This window comes from Elaeis guineensis, chromosome 4 (assembly GCF_000442705.2).
Source record: "Elaeis guineensis isolate ETL-2024a chromosome 4, EG11, whole genome shotgun sequence".
Taxonomy (NCBI): domain Eukaryota; kingdom Viridiplantae; phylum Streptophyta; class Magnoliopsida; order Arecales; family Arecaceae; genus Elaeis; species Elaeis guineensis.
The window spans coordinates 54,288,978-54,308,245 of record NC_025996.2 but is presented as its reverse complement, the minus strand read 5'-3'; the positions used below and the strand labels follow the sequence as shown (position 1 = coordinate 54,308,245).

The window sequence follows — 19,268 nt, the reverse complement described above, 5'->3', positions numbered from 1 at the left end:
GTAATATGACATTTGTTTCCAAAAATCACCTTTTAGAAGGACTATGGAATCCTGAACAATTTGGGATTGCAGAGTCAACAGTCTTCCAGCAGCCTCCCCCTTCTCCCTCTTTCTTCTTGTCTTCAGACCTTCCCTCCTGTGCTGTGCAGTTGCAGGACATCCAGACAGGCTCTTAAAGTCATAAGAAAATTCAGCAAGAGAAATGCATTCAGTTCTTAGAATTTAGTCATGATCGATTCACGAATAAATCGCAAGATCAATGTTAACTAATGGTGTAGTTCTTGACCAACTTGTGTCAAGAATAATACATAGAACATAAGCAAGACAACTGAGAGTATTTCAAGAAATTTTCATTGAATTGGAGAATGATGTTACAATGTTTCAAGATACTTCTTTAGATAACATTGTCCTGCACAAGCTAAATCTCTTCCTAGCTCCCCAACAGCCATTGGGCCAGAAGGATTTGTAGAGCCACAAGAAGATAGGTGCCCGTATGCAACAAGTGGCAAGCAACCAAGTAATAACAACCTACCTGTAGTCATCAACATTAGTGTGGCTTCGCATCCATTTTGCCAAAAATTTGAGAGATTGGCAAGAGCTTTTAATTGAATTTACCAACCTAAGATGTCATATATAAGAGCCCTGTATCAGTATAACAAACAATGATCTTTCTGTTCCGTAACCATCCAACTACGTATAACTTATAAGGAGAGTAAAAGGTGCCCAATTCCCACCTATTTCGAACTACCACCTTCTGAAGACAAAGGTTAAAAAGAAAAGCAAGGCCCAAGATCCTTCTGTTCTGCACTCCCTAAGACAATCTTTGCATAAAGAAAGCTGAAAGAATCGAACAAAACCTTCTTCTTCACTAACATCTACAAAATTGACCGAGTCAGCTTTCTCAATCTTGATTGAGTAATCCGAACTCCAGCACAGCAATGTCATGGTGTGGCGTCAGTCAGCAGGTTCTCTGAAAAATAGAATGGTTCCTATCATGCACAGGGGAGTTCAGTGAGTGATGAAGAAGATAAAGTCATTGTGGTGAACTTTAAGCTGATTCAGCCAGTAGCTTGCACCATTGTAGAGGGAGACAATTCTTTCATTATCTCCACTTTCAGGATTTACCCAAAGGTTTCCCCATGCTTTGTAAGTGGCGAGGCCGAAAGGGTGAAGAGAGATGCAGTTGCTCTTCTCCTCAGATTTACTTACACTCCAAGCTCCAGTGTAAGACAAACTTTTTGAGGTGCTTGCCTGCATATGCTCTGCAAGAGCATCACAGGAAATAGGTCGGTTAAGAAAATGAAGCTTGGTAAGATTTTGAATACAGTATAAATGAGAACCACAGCAAAAAAGGATAATCTTCCAATGTACATTTTGCATTCTATTCTTATAACACAGCTGAAAAAAGTGGACAAGTTACTAAGACACAAGTTTCCAACTGAATGTTGGATTTGGATCCAAACCTGACTGATATGCATACTGAAATACTATTGGCAAGGCTTGTCATTAGAAACAGTAACATGATAGTGTAAACATAGCTACTCCAGGAAAAAAGAAAAGGAATGTAAACATAACAAAGGTTAGTTACTTAATTGAAGAAAAGAAACTTGGTTGGAGTTAACTAAGAATTGGTTAATGGCATAGCTGGTAGTCATGACATGATAAAGAGAATGCACACCTCAAAGCCAACATGTGAGGGCACTAAGGTTGTGAACTGACTGGCCATGTTTGGAGAGACTTTTGTAGATCCTTTTGAGTATAGAAAGAAAGTTTCCATATTGATATGTGTCGTATTTATTAAAAACTGCATGGTGCTATATCATGTTGTTTGCTACTGGATACCACTTTAGTATAAGCTTCATAATTTTATTCCAGATGATAAAGGTTATAAGTTAAATTTTGTTAACCATGTCTTCTGCTAAGCCTTCCAATGCATATAGTACAACAAAAAGAGAATCAAATAGGTAGACTATGATGGAGGAGAATTCACAAAAGAAAGGAAAAATCCCTACAGATTAACTAGCAGAGGTCTTGATATCAAGCATAAATTATCATTAGGCAAGTCAACTTGGAATATGGTATGTTCGATACTCACAACAAATTGAATTGTTATTCTAAGCTAGAAATTTCAAACATATACAGGATGATGCCAAACTTAGTCATGAAGCTTCCTTCGAGAAGCATTTATATGCCTATTAGAGTGAACTCAGAATTGGACATTGAGCTGCATTAGTCTTTTATCAAAAAGAAAAAGAAAAAGAAAAAGGGATACCGGTCGAGACTCAACCGATAAATTGTACACCATAATTATCATATGCAATAAAGAAATCATTTTTAATAATGAATAGCATTATTCCCTACATTAAGTAGCACTCATTTGATCGAATGAAGCTATCCAACTTATGGATAAAAAGACTATAATGTTTCTAATCCTTACTGCTTATGGTGCACCATGAATGACAGGCATGCAGTCTCCATACTGAAAAGGCAAATTAATGGTGAAATTCTTTTTGGTCATTAATTTTTGGAGCATTTTGTCTCACAAGAATCTCACCATCTTGTGCCATAAAATCATGCATCTAATGCAACATGTAGGGTCCTGCTATCCGTTGTCATTCAATACGTTCTAGCAAATATCAATCCTTGCTCATAATTCTTCCATCTATAACCATGAACTACAAACTCCAACAAGAAAAATTTTTAACTTGTTCATTGACTTAATACTAGGAAAGTGTCTATAAATGGTAAATGTAAAGTAGATGTAAAAAGTAAGTGCACTATACAAGGTAGCTTCATGATACAAAGTGTGAAATCTTTGTGTTGCAACAATTTGCAATTCTAAGCCTATGATCTACCAACATCAATTGTGATAGTTGTTGTACTATTTTTTATTGAGATGGATTATTCTTGAGCGTCCAAGTCGAGAGTGGGAGCTAAAACACCTCAAATAATATGGTGGCTATCACGATTAAAGCCCTTAATTCTTTAGAGATTTACACAACCAAGGATCTTTCTAGGCCTTTTCCATCACCTAGTCCATTCTATAAATCTATCCATGAAAACTTTTTCCATATATGCCACTTGTGTGATGTCTCAAAGCAGGAGAACTTTATCTATATCTTGCATAAATAGTTTTGTTTCATCATCTCATAATGTATAAACTACAGGTTGAAGCACCACATTGTAATAGTCTATGTACTGTACCAATACAAGGTATTACATCTCATTTTTGTTGAACAAGCACCAAAGGACATATCATATGCCAGTGTAGTACCATGTCATACTATCCACATTATATTGGTAAGGCACCAATTGGAATTAAACCTTTGTAAAAACCCAACTTACCAAAAGAATCTTTTATTCCACCTTTTACATCCAATCTTCTACTTGTAATTCTTCCCTTCTTGGCATGATATCTTTCTCCAACCTCTTCTTCTCATTGGATCCTCATGCCATCATTTTTATGAATTACAAAGCAATTAAATTCTACCATGTTTCATGGATTATTTGGATCATGGTACCACTCGTTGAAATAATTATCTAATTCATAATTATGGGTTGCAAAAAATCCAAAAGCAAGGAATCAGAGGGCATTAAAGATGGCAAGCATGCTCTTTTTCCATATTTTTTGTCATAGGTGAACATTAACATTGTCTAGAGTTGCTACTAGAAATACATCCTGCATTTAGGATGTGGCTTTTACAAAAATTGATGATATTTGAATAAAAAAGCATAATAGAGAGGTTTTTGGTGGATAAATACATGGACACTAGCTAATTAAGAGAGGGAGGCTAAAAAGATCATAGTGGGTTATGAATATCTATATCTGACGATATTCAGGAGGATGATAGTTTTACACACAATAGCAATGCAATAAGATTCCTAAAATCTTAATAAGCACACAATTAGATGTTTAACCCAGCACAAAAAACCAACTCAAATTAAAAACCAATTCTAAGAATCCACTGACCTATCAAATTGGTTGATAGTTTTAATCAAATGACAGAGTCATTCATTTGAAATGTTTCACAACAACCTCAAGAGAAAAGGGACAAAGTTTTTAGTCTAAGTAAAATAAATATTTTTATCCATAGGATGGACAAATAAATTATCATTGAAATTCTCACAAAATCCTTATGCAGTAAAATACTAAGGGATCAAGTAGAAATAACAGCAGGTTGAGTTTGCATATGCTTTCCTTTATTGTACCAAGTCAATAACACAAAAGAAGGTAGGTTTTTATCTTTTTTTAAGGAAAAAAAATGAGGGAAATGAGACTTCCCCCATTGCCACTTTGTTGCTAACAAAATTAGGTAAAATAAATGAACTCTCAGCTCAATATTAGTGAAAGGAGGGATTGGGAAAGAGTGGGTATGGGGGAGAGGAAAGAGCAGGAATGCATGTAATTGTAAGAAGAATTTTAAGACTCATTTCTAATAATGACTATGTGTGCCCTTAGCACTTTTGGACCATGTATTGTAAGAAAAACCTCGGATTTGATTTCACCGGATGTTTTAGTGGTGTTGACAATGTTAGTTGATAGAATCAAGAATTTTCTCTTTTGTCTTTGACAAGGGTTTGTCTTGTATTTATTTTAACATCACCTCTCAAGTAAGTAATTCCATTATGAACTCCTTCAAGAAATCTACTGATCGTAGACTCAATTGTTGGTGAATTGTTGAGGGAGATAAAAATGGGTTGAATTATCTATTGTATAATTTGGGTAGCTGACCAATTCGAGGAGCCCTCACGAGCGAAGAAAGTTCAGTTTTAGAAAAATGAAGCTACTTACGTGTCAACTTCTACTACTGCAAAAGTTTCAAACCTAAAAACTATATTGTTTTGTGAATGCCAAATGCATCAATGAATAGTTGCTAGAGCGCAATAGCATCCTAGTTTCTATGTTCCTTCGATATAGTAATTCTCCAAATAGACCAAAATTTAGGAAGGTTTTAAGGAGGGAGATTTTTATGTTGATGAATGGATCATGAATATAATTTGTTGCTACATGTATAACCTTGATATTAAAAGAGAACCCATGAATATTATTAGTTGGCTATAAGGAGTCAATGCAACTGAGGACATCATAGACATAAAGGGTATCGCAGTGCACAAGAATCTTGCCATTATAAGGTATAGGATAGGTCAGATGTATGCAAGGGTAAGGCTTTTTTTATGTTTCAACCCCATGACACCCAGATTTACAATAAAGTAACCTTGCTTTTGTGTCAAAGTTCACCCTCTCAAGAAATTATATACATCCATCAAAAATCAAAAGAATTGCTTCATTAGGTTTTCCTTACCAAGGAAAGTTTAAAGTGTTAATTCATTGCAATAGAAGTTCTTACTTTTATACTATGATTTTCTTTCTATTTTATAAGGGAAGCTAAACTTCTTCGCTTAATGAAGTCTCTTCATTATTAATAAAGAGAATATCTTATTTAGGAAAGCAAGGGGTTAATCTTTGGTATTGAGGCTTGTTTTGAATTGTCAATATGGAGCTAGGATAGTATCATGAAAGACTAGCACAAATAGTTTGAAGAGATCCATGGCCTCGGAGGTGTCCCAAGACACAGTCTATCTCCAGTTTGATATAGTAAACTTGAGATGGATATGGTCCTTAATCATTGTTGGAAAGTCTTAAGTCACTTTTAAGTTCCGATTTGAATTGAATATAGGATAAATGAGAAATCGATCAAATGAATTGTGTGCACTGGTTATGCAAAAGCATGAAGGATTTTATCAACTAAAAGCAAAAAAATATATCATCATCATCATCATCATCATTTAGACCTTCCATCAAAAAGATATTAACATAGAGCGAAACTTTTATACAGGAAGGCTCCTCAGAAGGAGTTACAAATTTTGTTGCCAACTTTGAAATTTTTCTGCAGACCTGATGCCAACTTGACCTGCAACCTCTAAGAGTTGGTGAAGAGTTCTTAGCCAATGTTGCTTTAGGCAAGATAGAAATCTTCAATAAAACCTAGGACAATGAGTACATAATTGACATTACTAGTTGTGATTAAAGCTCATGCAAAATAGGAAGATGACAATTTTAGGTATTTGAAACCATATCAATCCCAAAGATGTCATTTGGAACTAGAGGATAAGATAAAATAATTATCATAGGGGTACCTTATTAAATGGATGCACATGAATCCTCGATAAGTAGGCCAAAGCCTCTATAATCGGGGACCTGCAATTCCATAGGTTCCTTAAACAGGGCATTCTGATTATTTAATTCTACTTTATATTTGGAATATGGGTGGCAATGCTTTACTATTTAATCTGTTTAACCTATTCCAATCTATTATAGATCGAGTTAGATTACCTATTTAATAAAATGATGAGATTTGGGTTTGGATTTTTAACCTATATAATAAATTGGTTTGGTTTAGATTGATAGATTTTTAATCTATCATGTATCCAACCCGACCTATATCTAACCAGTATTGTCATATGTTGATAGGGAGGACACTTTGGAATACTAGAAAATCTAGTATAAGGTTTGACCATGATATGCACTTTACCTATGTAATCATTTATAGCTAGTGATTGAATAAGTAACAGTACTTCAATCCTTGCTGGAAATTCCTTATTATATGTGGTAATTATTTCTTCACCCATGTAATGTTAAGGGTAAAGTAATGTACCTTGCTTTAACTATGATAGGCCATGATATGGGTCCATGGCAGCCATTGGTTATTATGGTACATGAGTAATTTTTTGTCCACCGCATTTGGAGGAAAAAAAATACACCACTTCATCAGATTACACCACATAGTATAATTAATAAGGAGATAGGCATTTAATGTAGCTCAATTTTTTTCTCAGATTTTTTTTGATCAAAATGTCCTTTCCAAATGTTACGACATCCTGCTGCTTTTTCATAAAATGCAACAGGATATTATAGGATGCAAATAGGATATCATAATATCATTATGACATCCTATTAATTTTTTTGATATTTTGATAATTATTTGTAGAATGTAACAGGATATCATAGGATTGTAAAAAGATGTTATAATATTATCATGACGTCCTATTAGTTATTATGACATCTTGATAATTATCTATAAGATGTAACAGAATGTCATAATATTCTCTTGATATCCTATTAGTTTTTATGACATTCTCATAATTATATATAGGATGTAATAGATTATTATAGGATTGTAATAGGATATCATAGAATGTCATAGGATTGCAATAGGATGTCATAATATTATTATGATGTCTTATTAGTTTTTGTGATATTTCGATCTTTGTTTATAGGATGCAACAAGATATCATGAAATGCAAATAGGATATTATAATATTATTATGATATTTTATTAGTTTTTATGACATTATGGTAATTATTTATAGGATGCAACAGGATATCATAGGATTGCAATAGGATGTTATAATATTATTATGACATCCTATTAGTTTTTATAACATTTTGATAATTATTTATAGAATACAACAGGATATCATAAGATTGTAAAAAAATGTTATAATATTATCATGATGTCCTATTAGTTATTATGACATCTCGATAATTATCTATAGGATGCAACAGAATGTCATAGTATTTTTTTGATAGCCTATTAGTTTTTATAACATTCTCATAATTATATATAAGATGTAATAGATTATCATAGGATATTAACAGGATATCATAGAATGTCATAGGATTGCAACAGGATGTCATAATATTATTATGACATCCTATTAATTTTTATGATATTCTGATAATTATATATAATAGGATACAATAGGATGCCATACCAATATTATGACATCCTGTTATTATCTATGATATCCTGACTGAGCAAAATAAAATCAAAGGAGAAAAAGGGCATTTTGGTCAGAAAAAAATTAAGAAAAAAGCTAAGCTACATTAAATGCCTATTCTCTTATTAATTGTGCAATGTGGCCCAATCCGGTGAAGCGGTGCATTTTTTCTCTATCAGGGATGGTGTACAAATAATTTATCTATGGTACATATGCACCATGATACCTATTGTGCTAACACAAAGCATGAGCTAATCATCAATAAGTAGAAACAAGAAAAAAAAGGTTACACAATCACTTTTAAGCTTCGTACCAAGTAGTACAAAGCACTATTTTCCTAAGTATGTCCCCCACTAAGAAAAGTCATGAGAGTTGCCAACTATAATATGTGTGTTATACGAACTATTATGAGCCAATATGCTTAGCTCCTTATGCTCATGGCTTAAATATCACATGCTTGATAAGTCAATAACATCATGAATAAAAGCATAAGCTATTGTTACTCCTATCATTTGGACTTAATTACTGGTTCCTTATCGTTAAACAAAAATATGGTTAATCATACAATGGCCTTATAATTCCTACATATTTCCAAAAATAAGGCCCACTTAGGTTTTTTTTCTTTGTTCTTTGTTAGTGATGGTGTACCCACTTAGTATTTTATGACAAAAAAACATGCGTTGCTTTGTTTGTGATAGCACCAAGAAGAGGAAAAGACAAGAAAGGAAATGGTTTCAAGCATATAATGGAATATGAGCAAGCAAATTATGATTTTTCAAAGGTTCAGCATTATATAGAAAAGCATAATTCTTGGTTCTCAAGTCATTTAATATATCAATTTTTTGGTTTCAATTTTTTGATGGTAACACACTAAAATTGATCATGACTATGAAAACAAAAAAAAATCTTTAATGTCGAAAGAACCATTAAAAAATATAAAATCTATAGAAAATTAAAAAAATCAATTTAGTGTATATTTAGCATGTTTACTTGATGTCATACCAAATTGGTAGTTGCATTTAGATAACATTATAATAATGATCGAGAAGAGCTGCATAACTAACTATATAAATACAAGTATATATAGTGTTAGGGTATGAGTCATTCAGACGAGCCATTTTTCACCAATCGAAATATCTCAGTATCAGACCAAGATAACCTGAACTGTATTGCAAGTGCGATTTGGGAAGGATAATGCAAGCCTATAACCCCAGGTGACAGCTGCCCCAAACATCGGATAGTATCACATTGAGGGTCATAACCTCTTATGCAGTTGACTAACCTCGGATCTGAATTGAGGATGCACCTCGGTACCATGCCGATCTAGATCACCAGCCATCTCAATGGTGGGGTTAGATTTGCAGAATCTTCCAATGATTTCTAGAACATAGACAACTGGCATCCATAATTAATAATCATGATTTATAGGTTAGTAGACAGATTTTCTATCCTAATGGCCTATCTGATTAAGGCCGAATAACCTACAGCATAAATTTCCTACTGGATTTAGATATAACAGGCTATAGCTCTATCTTTATACAAAAAGATAATGAGGAGACTTTAAGGTTAACAAGCAATTGCACCCACAGAAAACAATGCCAATACTCTCTCCCTATTTTCTCCCTTTTTCATTTCTTGTTCTCAAGTCTTAGCTAACTTAAGCATCGAAAGATTCTTCACAAAAGCACCTCTGGTGCATGTGGACTTTTACTACAAGTTTCTCTAAGAAAAAGTGCTGCTTCAACTAGACCTTAGCTCCACATTGATGGAAAATCGATGTCAATCTGGAGGCTTGCGGCAACATATAGCAAGTAAGAAAAATGTAGTGTTAATGCATTTATAGATTTCATTATATATCCATGGTATCATGCAATCCATGATCACCAACTAAAACCAGCGTATTTTGGAGAAAAAAGTTAACTCGGAAACAAAATAAAACAGGACACATCTAAGCATCTTGTTTCCTCAGGTAGGCCCCAAGAACTGAAACGTCAGTGGAAAAAGATCTGTTTTCGATGATATTTTGCACTGTGCCATCCATATGATGAGAGCTTAGAATAGCAACAAGATTTAAGGCCTAATCACTTTCTGTACGTTAAGTCATTTTTGGGCCAAACTGACCACTCAACGACTAGGATTATGTTTAGGTCATGTTCCATCCTCAACTGACCTGACCGACCTGACCAGATAAGATATCTAAGATGACCACTAAATAAATTTCACAAAGAAATCCTGAAGAGAAAGGGATCTAAGCAGTCAATACTTCAAGGCCTGACTATAAAAGAAGCCCAAGATGATCAACGAGTGAATTTCAGAAAGAAACCTCGAAGTGGAAGACAAAAGTAGGAGTTGATGAGTTGGGTAGTTTGAGCCAGAGAAATTCTTCTGTAAAGCTATGGCTCCAAACTTCAGTTTGAGAAATACTTCAATTTGTGTTATATGAGCAAGATATAATGATATCTTATCATGCGTGCAAAAGTTCAAAGCATTTCATCATGGTGAAAAATTCATACACTTGAAATTGGAAAATTCTAGTCAAGAAAGGCCGGTAAAATATATTTAGAAATTAAGAAAAAAGAATGAACAAGGTCATGAGAAGATGGATGTACGTATGAGATTCAACCATGAAGCTCAGCTGGATACCTTGATACGGTAAGGCAAGACTATGATAGGTCAGGAAGCTTGCTGACAGGTCCTTCACATTTCGCCTGGCGGGGATGTGATAAATGGGATACCTGATTGAACAATCAAAAGCAGAAACTAGAATAAACTTGAAATGTTCATCTCTACTTCCCAATAGAAGAAGTGAGAAACAAATAAACAGAATGCTTAATATTTCTGCAAAAAGAAGAAAAAAATCTCCTGAAACTTCAAACTAACAATGTGTTCATTGTATCACTAAATCATCGAAGGCTACAGAGTAACTCAACCAAATCCAATCTGGATGCATTTTCATGTGTCATTTTATGGTTGACTATGATTGCTAGTATGAAGAACCCAAGAATATTGCAATCCCACTCAAGGATTTTAAAATGAACAAGAAAAGGAATACAAGATAACATGATTGTTCAAATCAGAAAACAGATGAGCAATGCTGAAAAGTAAGCCTACCAGGCGACCGACATCCAGCTAGCAGGCGAAAGCTCTGCACTGTTGAATGACATGAGGCCTGGATAGATTTGGCCAATTCCCGGACCTAACAAACCAGAGAATAAGAAAGCAGAACAGAGAAAAAAAAGGAAAAAACCATCAGCCAAAGAACAGGAGCACAGAATGTACCTTTTCGAAGAGCGGGGGCCTCCCATAAGGAGAGACACACTCAAAAAACTGGAAGTAAAGGTGCCCCTTTCCTCTTGAGCTTGTTGGGTGCCTTCGTGGTCGGAGCTGGTATCCACAGCAGAGCCCTTTGGATTAACCAGCTTCTTATATGCAGTGCCATTCCTCCAACAATTGCTCAAACCATTCCTATTTTCAGCAGAACATGAAACCAAAGCTTAGTAGATGCAAAGCAAAGCAAAACATCAGAATTCAATTGTTAGGACTCGACGAAGAACCTCGATGAAGCGCGGGACTTGCTGGTATATATCTGGACCGCCGATAGGTACGGCACGTAGTACTGGTCCACTTTGTCTCCACCATGGAGGAGGACCTCGGCGCCGGCACCATAGGCACTCCACTCAATGTACTGGTTCCAGAGGTCTCTGAGGTTGAAACATTCCACGGTTTCCCTTCCCACCGGGAGCCAGAGCTCATCCCACTCTTGGAAGGACCGCTGTGTACACGATTCTGATGAGGATTATTTTCCAAAGGTGTAATATATATTTGTACCAAGAAAGGTGTAATACACACACGCGCGCACATAAATATATATACATTAAAATATATATTTGGAACAGAATTGCCGGAAAAGGAAATAAATAAAACTACTTGGAATTGAAAAATCTGGATCATAAAGGAAAGAGTCTTTCTTAAAGTAGGAAAGTTTGATCTCAAAAGCAAAAACCAATAGACGACAGAAGAGAAAAAACTATGTTGCCTAAATTGACAACCATCCATGTATATTCATCTCTCTAGTTTCCAACAATGGTAACAAAAATCTTGAGGACCCTAAAGAGGTGGGACTCCATCAACATATTGCCAAGAAGGGAACTTTGAATTTGTATCAAACTCCAGAGGATCCCCAACTAAACAAAATTCCTAACAAACGATGGAAAAATTCACCCATCAATCATCTGGCTTCCATATCCATCCCAAAACATATATTCAATTATTAAAAAAAAAAAAATTCAACGCAGAACAAGGGGAAAGCAAAAGACTTTGTAAAAAAATTAATAGAACAAGGCGAAACAAAAAGATTTTGTTTTTGTTTTTCTTTTTTTTTTTTTTTTTTTGATGAAACTTTGTAAAAAAATAATCTTTTCAATGTTATCGAAACCATGAGTGATCGGCATTGAGATCGATGAAGAAACATGATTAAAATAACAAAACACGCCAGGAAAAGAAAAAAGAAGAGGAGGGAGAGGGGGAAAAGAGTAGATTTTGAGAGCAGAGAGAGGACCTTAGGGAGGGTATGAGTCGTTACGGAGGGCGTCGTCGAGTCGATGAAGGACAGGAGGTTGGAGTGTCCTTGTCGCGAGGTTGAAGCCATCTCGATGCCTTCCTTGCCTTCTTTTCTTTTTTTGTGTTAATAGTATTCTATTACTGTCGCTGTTCGTCCTTCCTTTCTAACATAAACTTTTCCATTAGTACCACGTATAAAAATCAAATCTTTTTACCAAAACTAAAAGAGAAAGCTATAAAAGAAACGAAGAACAGCGGAGGAGGAAGAAGAGGAACGGTATAATATATACCGGAGGTGAAGAAAACGAAAAAGACGGGGAAGAAGAAGAGAACAGGAAGAAGAAGTCGGATTGGAGATGGCTGCACTCTCCCTCTCTCTCTCTCTCTCTCTCTCTCTCGCTCGCTCGCTCGCTCGCTCGCTCCTCTCTCTAGGGAAGGGAAAGCAGAGACTGGAGGGCGTAAAATATTAAGTCACCCTCAAATTGGCCTTAAATACAATGACTCCGAGTAGAACACCACCAGGAAGCTAAATTTGGAAAGATCTGACTTCGCTCCATCAATGCTCTGTTCCCCACCCCACCCCAACACTCCCCCCCCTTCTCTCTCTCTTCCCTCAGAAACCACCGTTTGTTATCTCACCAGAAAGCAAAGCGCAAGTAGATGCTTTCAGAGGTGGAAAAGGAGAAAGGGACCTGAATTCAGAGGAGGGGAGCCCGGGGGACAGGGAGAAGGGATGACACTTGGAGGGGAATTCACGGGCCAATGCAACGCTTCTTAGTTCTTAGTTTGTCCTCTTTGACACCACCTGCTGTCACTGAAATCTCCTTTTGGATTCTTCTCCATTAAAGCAAAAACTTGCCCTGCCCCTTCCTCTCTTTCCTCCCTCTTCCCGCCCCCAGATGAGAAAGTGAGAGAGAGAGCGCGCAAGAGGAGCAGGGGATGGTGGCGGCACGGGGAAAAAACAAACGAGAGGTTTTTTTTGTCTGGGTGCGAGAGCTCGCTTTGGCTTCTCCGCGTGCTCGGATCGCCGCGATACCACTGGTTAGGAGCGGGGTGACTCGGTGAACAGGGACCGAGTTGGGTTGGGTTTGGACCTGGACAAATGGCAACTGAGATGTGGTCCCTGGGCAATGAATGAATCATGGATCGCATGGTTCTTCCCCCGGGTTTAGGGGTTTAAAAGGAGCACTAAAACAGAGAAACAAGGTGAGAGGTTACTGGTCTTATCCAAGAGCCATGAATGCGCTTAATAAGGATATTGTCCTAGTAACTTGAGAGGCATTATGTCATTTTGTTGGCTTTGGAACTAGGGATTGAATACATTGAATATGGAATTAATGAGGATATAAGATTACACCAGAGATAGAGTTAATCAAGGCTGGAATCCTATTTTGGACTCTACCGACTGAAAAATCTGTTCCTCTCTCTTTATCTTGATAGGCATCTTATGTTTAGTCCTTCCGCTTTGATCACACATGAAACTAGGTGCAAAATAAATAAAATTGTATATATAAATAGGCAAAAGCATAATGCGCAAAATAATTAAAAATTTGTGTACAGGGACGTAATAAATGCTAATTATATTATAAAGGCTAAATATAAAATAGCAATTAAAAAAAACACTAGATTTTATGGCCAAACAAGAAAAGAAACAAGTAATATATACTTTTTTTAAATGTAGATATCTCTAAATTTATTTCTTATAGAAAATATGACATTTGAATTATGTTTAATTTCTTTGTGTAAGGTAAAATAGTGGAACACTAGTTTTTTTCTATTTCCAAAAATGGTATCATCATGATTGATATAGTTATATGGTATGTTGGTGCCTTGATATTAGTTATAAGTATAAAATAGATAGTTCAAACCTTTAATTCAAATACATTTAATTAGACTTCAAAACATTTGAAGGAATTGATTATTTATATAAGTCTGTCACATTCAAATAATATTAATAAGATGCATATATAACATTGGAAGTGAACATGGAGTTTAATAATCAATTATACTGCATGCTCTTATATGATTTTACTACACAAAAGTTCGATAACATGGTACTACGTTAATGGTGTTTGATGATGAGAACATGAATATGTATAAATTTGAATAGTAATTAACTCTCTTTCATGAAAAAAAAAGTGCTAAAATGTATAAAACATAAATCCCTCATTAGGGTAACTACTCTAAGTTCGAGATGGATAGGAGGGATGTAGTAGTACTCAATTATTCATATGATAGACCCATCTCCTGAAAAAGAAGTGACACTAAGAGGAGCAAAATATACATAATTAAATGGACCTAAGTATGTTTGAATATTTATGAGAATGTTGATAGCTTTGGCTGCTTCCATGTGCATATAGAAGACCATTTATTAGTATTGCTTGATTGCCGTTAGCTGTGTAGATAAAAAGTCATTATTATTTGGTTACAATGGACTCATCATTATTGGATTGAATCTCACTTAATTAAAGCACTGATATAATTGTTATTAATTATATTTCATATTTTAAACAAAAGTAGGAGCATAGCATTCAACACAACTTTTCTTTTTTTTTTTTACTTGCATATCTTAAATTTCTTATTCCAACTAAGAGAGAAAGTGGATCGGATAATATCTATCTAAATCTATTTTCATATTTAAATCTATCCACATATGGATATAAATTTGATTATCTAATTAATATCCATATCATATCTACATCCATCAAAGAAAAATAGATATGGATAGACAACTATCCGATCTAAATATTTGATTCTATTTATAATTCTATTTAATTTTATATAATAATTATAAATTTTTAAGAGAAATAAATGATCATATTAACATGCTATTAATTTATTTTATCTTTTACTTACTAATTTATTTGATTTTATGGTTATAAAGTTTAATTATCCAACTTATATCTATATTTATATATATACTCTTTCAGTATTAATTTATATTTATATATATTTAAAATAAATATGGATATGAATTTTTGTATATGATAACTATTGGTGTTTGTGTCCACATTCATCAAACAAAAAAATGTGGATATGTATATATATCAATATTGATCCGATTTTAGGCTTAATTCAAATTATAATTAATTTGTTAAATAAGAATGTATAATGATTTAAGGACTCATGATATCACAACAATTTCAAGCTCAATTAAGCTTGAGTTGATACTTTTTAGGAGCTTCAGATATTAGATTCACTTACTAACCTTTGACTAGACCTAGGCTTGATTAAGCTATGCTAGTTACAAACCTGACCTTTCTCAAAATTACTTGATATTTTTCATCATATGTCTAGTTTAGTAGTTTATGCAATGGCATAATAATCACCACATGATACCTGTTTAATGGTCGATGTAGCTTGCAAAGAAGACCTGAAATCTTGTAGGAATTTAGAATCAATTGAAAGGGTCCTTGAGATAAAAAAGAAAAAGAGATCAAAGTTATCAATAGACTTATGACAATCAGGTAGACCATGAGAGGAGAAGGAAAGAAGCATAATGTATAGAAAATATAAATCAATTAGTTTTTGTATTATATTTTTTTCTTAATTTTGCATTTTCCTTTCACTCATTGGCGGATGTATGCATGTAAATGCAGGGTTAATTGACCCCAACAAAAAATTAAAGTATATTAGACACACACACACACACATATATATTAGTAGTAAATTTAAAATTGATCCCACTAATTTTATGAATTAAAAAATTAAAGAATAAAAAAGACCATATAAAAAATAATTACAATATGTATTCTCTTATTTTAATGACTCATATGTCTTATCTCTCTCCCTCGCTCTCTTTTTTTTATTAATTACTTTTTTATTTATCTTTTAATACCCATCCCAACTCCATCCATCCATCTTTTATATTTAAACTCTATATCTATTTATTTTTTATATCCTAGAAGGATTAACCACATCAAAAGATGAAAAGAATAATTATAACCTATATCCTCTCTCTTTAATGACTCATATATCCCATCTCTCTTCCTTTCTTACACTACTTTAACCTCTCTCTCCCTCTTTCATATTCTTTCACTTTCTTTTTATTATTTTTTATTTATCTTTTAATATCCCATCTCAATCTCATGGTTTTCATCTGTCCACCTTTTATATTTAAACCCCACATCTTTTTTATACCTTAATCAATCCAAATACACTAGATAATCTTATGTTCTTTCTATCTCTCTTCTCAATATGAATTAGGTATGTTCTTTTTAGCTTCTTTTTTTTGTAATACTCTTTTAGTTTTAGTTTTTTTCTTTGTCTTCTCTATTTTTTCATTTATATTAAATATATATGATTAGAATAATTTTTGGTTTGCTATTATAATTTTAATGCTTAATAATATCTATAATTTTTCTATGATATTTTTTTATAATATTTTATTATAAAAAATATTTAATACATTACATATTATCATTTTATATTTTTTATTATTTTAAAAAATAATATTTTATTATTATTATTTTTTATTTTTTCTCTATAGCTCTTCTACTTCTTTTATTATATTGACCACACAAAGCAAAATTTCTGAATCTGCCACTGTTTTACTTGTCTAATAATGCATGATCCCTTGAAGATTAATGTTGTGATTTGTTGTGCACAAAAAAATTATCATATTTTCATGCTTAAGTTCATGACCAAATCAAAAAAGATTAAATTGCAAAACAATATCAAATATATAATAATATATTAGTACGCTTAGATTTTACTAAAATTATTAAATAGATTACAAGAGTAGCAGTTAGATAGACAAGCACAAGGTTTTCCAACTAGCATAAGTCATAATTTATGATATGAATTGAGATTTGAACACAATTCAGAAGATTGTGGTATCATCTACTAATCTGGAAGGTGATTCTAACTCCTATGTAGCAAGTGTGATCCAACATTTTGGATGAAAAGGATCCAAGATCAAATGCTTGTCACCGGGTTAGCCTTCAAACAACTCAGGATTAGATCAACATGTTGGCATCATGTTAAATTGGCACACAACCACAGCCTCTATGCTTCCTTGCAAGCAAGCAGGGAGAGGATGCAAGTTCAGGGTGTCACAAAAAGGAAATACATCCTTTCCAAAGGAGTCACCGGGGTAGCGCCGGGTGAACTCAGCAGGGGTTACAACCAAGTCATCCTCATAACTGCTCTTTATAAATTTTTTTTCTTTCATTCCAAAAACAGAACATAAAAATATCTTCAGGCGTGTCAGTATTCCTAGCTTCTCACCCTCCAACTTAATCTCCCCTGTTGTGGTCCCATCACTAGCGGAGAATCGTTACCAACATGTCTTTATCTTCGCCGCGAGTGTCACCCGTCAAAACTTTGTGCTGGAGGTGGTCAATCACCACGTCATCAGCTTTCGTATGCCACAGCACGATCCTACACGTCATCGCGACCATCCGCTCCCGCGTCTCTTTTTATCTTTCCGGACTCCAATCAGTCGAGAAAGTTATCAGCTGGTGCGATGCAGCGCCTAGGAAACGTCTCCTTCCAATATGCAGCTGACGCGTGTAAGGAGCAGTTAAGCTTTGGTACGTGTCAGCACGTCGTTTGCGGGTCTGAGTATAACATGTGTTCGTGAGCGCGTCAGGAGGACGGACGGAGACGTCCAACGTGGTACTGGAAGTACGGAAGGGGCATACCTCAAAAGATACGCCTGCAAGGGAACGAGACGACTGCGGCTAACCTCGTCCCACGCGGCGTGAATGGCTGCCGGGAGAAAAGACATTCCGACCTTTTTTTTCTTCTGAAAGTTTAACGGCGAATGGTCTGTCAGGGCATAAATGACTAAAATGCCGACACGCACGCACTCTTCTCACCAGTGTCAAGTTTTCCTTTGGGATGGTGAGTCAGTTCAGAAGCTAAATTTCTGGATTGATTTTTTTTAAAAATTATGTAATTTTAAAAAATATTTTATTATATAAATAATATTTAGAAAAAAATATTGATATTTCTCTATTATTATTCATTTAACATATATATATATATATATATATATATATTATATATATATATATATATATATATATATGTTAAAATGGGGCTCTATTTGGACAGAACTTTTCCATTTATTTAGATGGCACTTAGCATATAAAAATCAATATTAATGATGAGATTTAAATCTTTCTCATATTTCATATTATCATTAATAAGATGAAAATTATATATTAATTAAAGCCATATATTAACTAATTGAAGACTAAGGATGTGAACACTAATGCTAATGACGGAAGTTAAATTATTTTTGCATTCCACATTACCATTAATAAGGTAAAAGCTGTACATTAATTAAATCACCAGGATGAAAATACAAATAAATAAATGCAAACTATAAAATAGTGATTTTTAATTTGTTATGCAAAGACTATAACAATTGAAAAAAATCTAATATACTAACTAAAATAAATATGTCTAACATTCATAATTTATATAATATAATATAATAATTATATATAATTAAAAATCATAAAATAAAAATAATTTATAGGTTTTAAAAAATATAATTAATATCATAATAGTTACATATTAATAATTTAGTGTTTGCTCAAATTCAACTATAATCATGAAATTTAGTATGATGCGCACTCTAGCTTGTAGATATGTATTTTACTCCGTGTCTTCAAATAATAACTGTTATAGCATTCTAATAGCACCATAATTGTTTTGATAAATCTATACAATATTTCAAATATAATTTATTACATTGCTATATTTACATATTAGAATGACTCAAAAACAAAAAAATCATATCCACACATCACATGGGTTATGCTAGTTGTTTTCTATTATAACATTATTATAAGGCTATTATAATAACAATTATTTTGATATGAAAAATTAATATAAATTTTGAGATAAATAACAATATTGTTGTTGAAATTATGATTGCACATGTTTTTGTTCGTCCAATGAATAAGACTCAA

At 33.8% G+C, this 19,268-nt stretch overlaps 1 pseudogene; it reads right to left on the bottom strand.

Moving 5' to 3' along the window:
* Positions 1 to 190: 190 nt before the first annotated feature.
* LOC105036061 (uncharacterized) lies at positions 191 to 12,892 on the bottom strand (annotated as a pseudogene).
* Between the last annotated feature and the right edge of the window lie 6,376 nt (positions 12,893 to 19,268).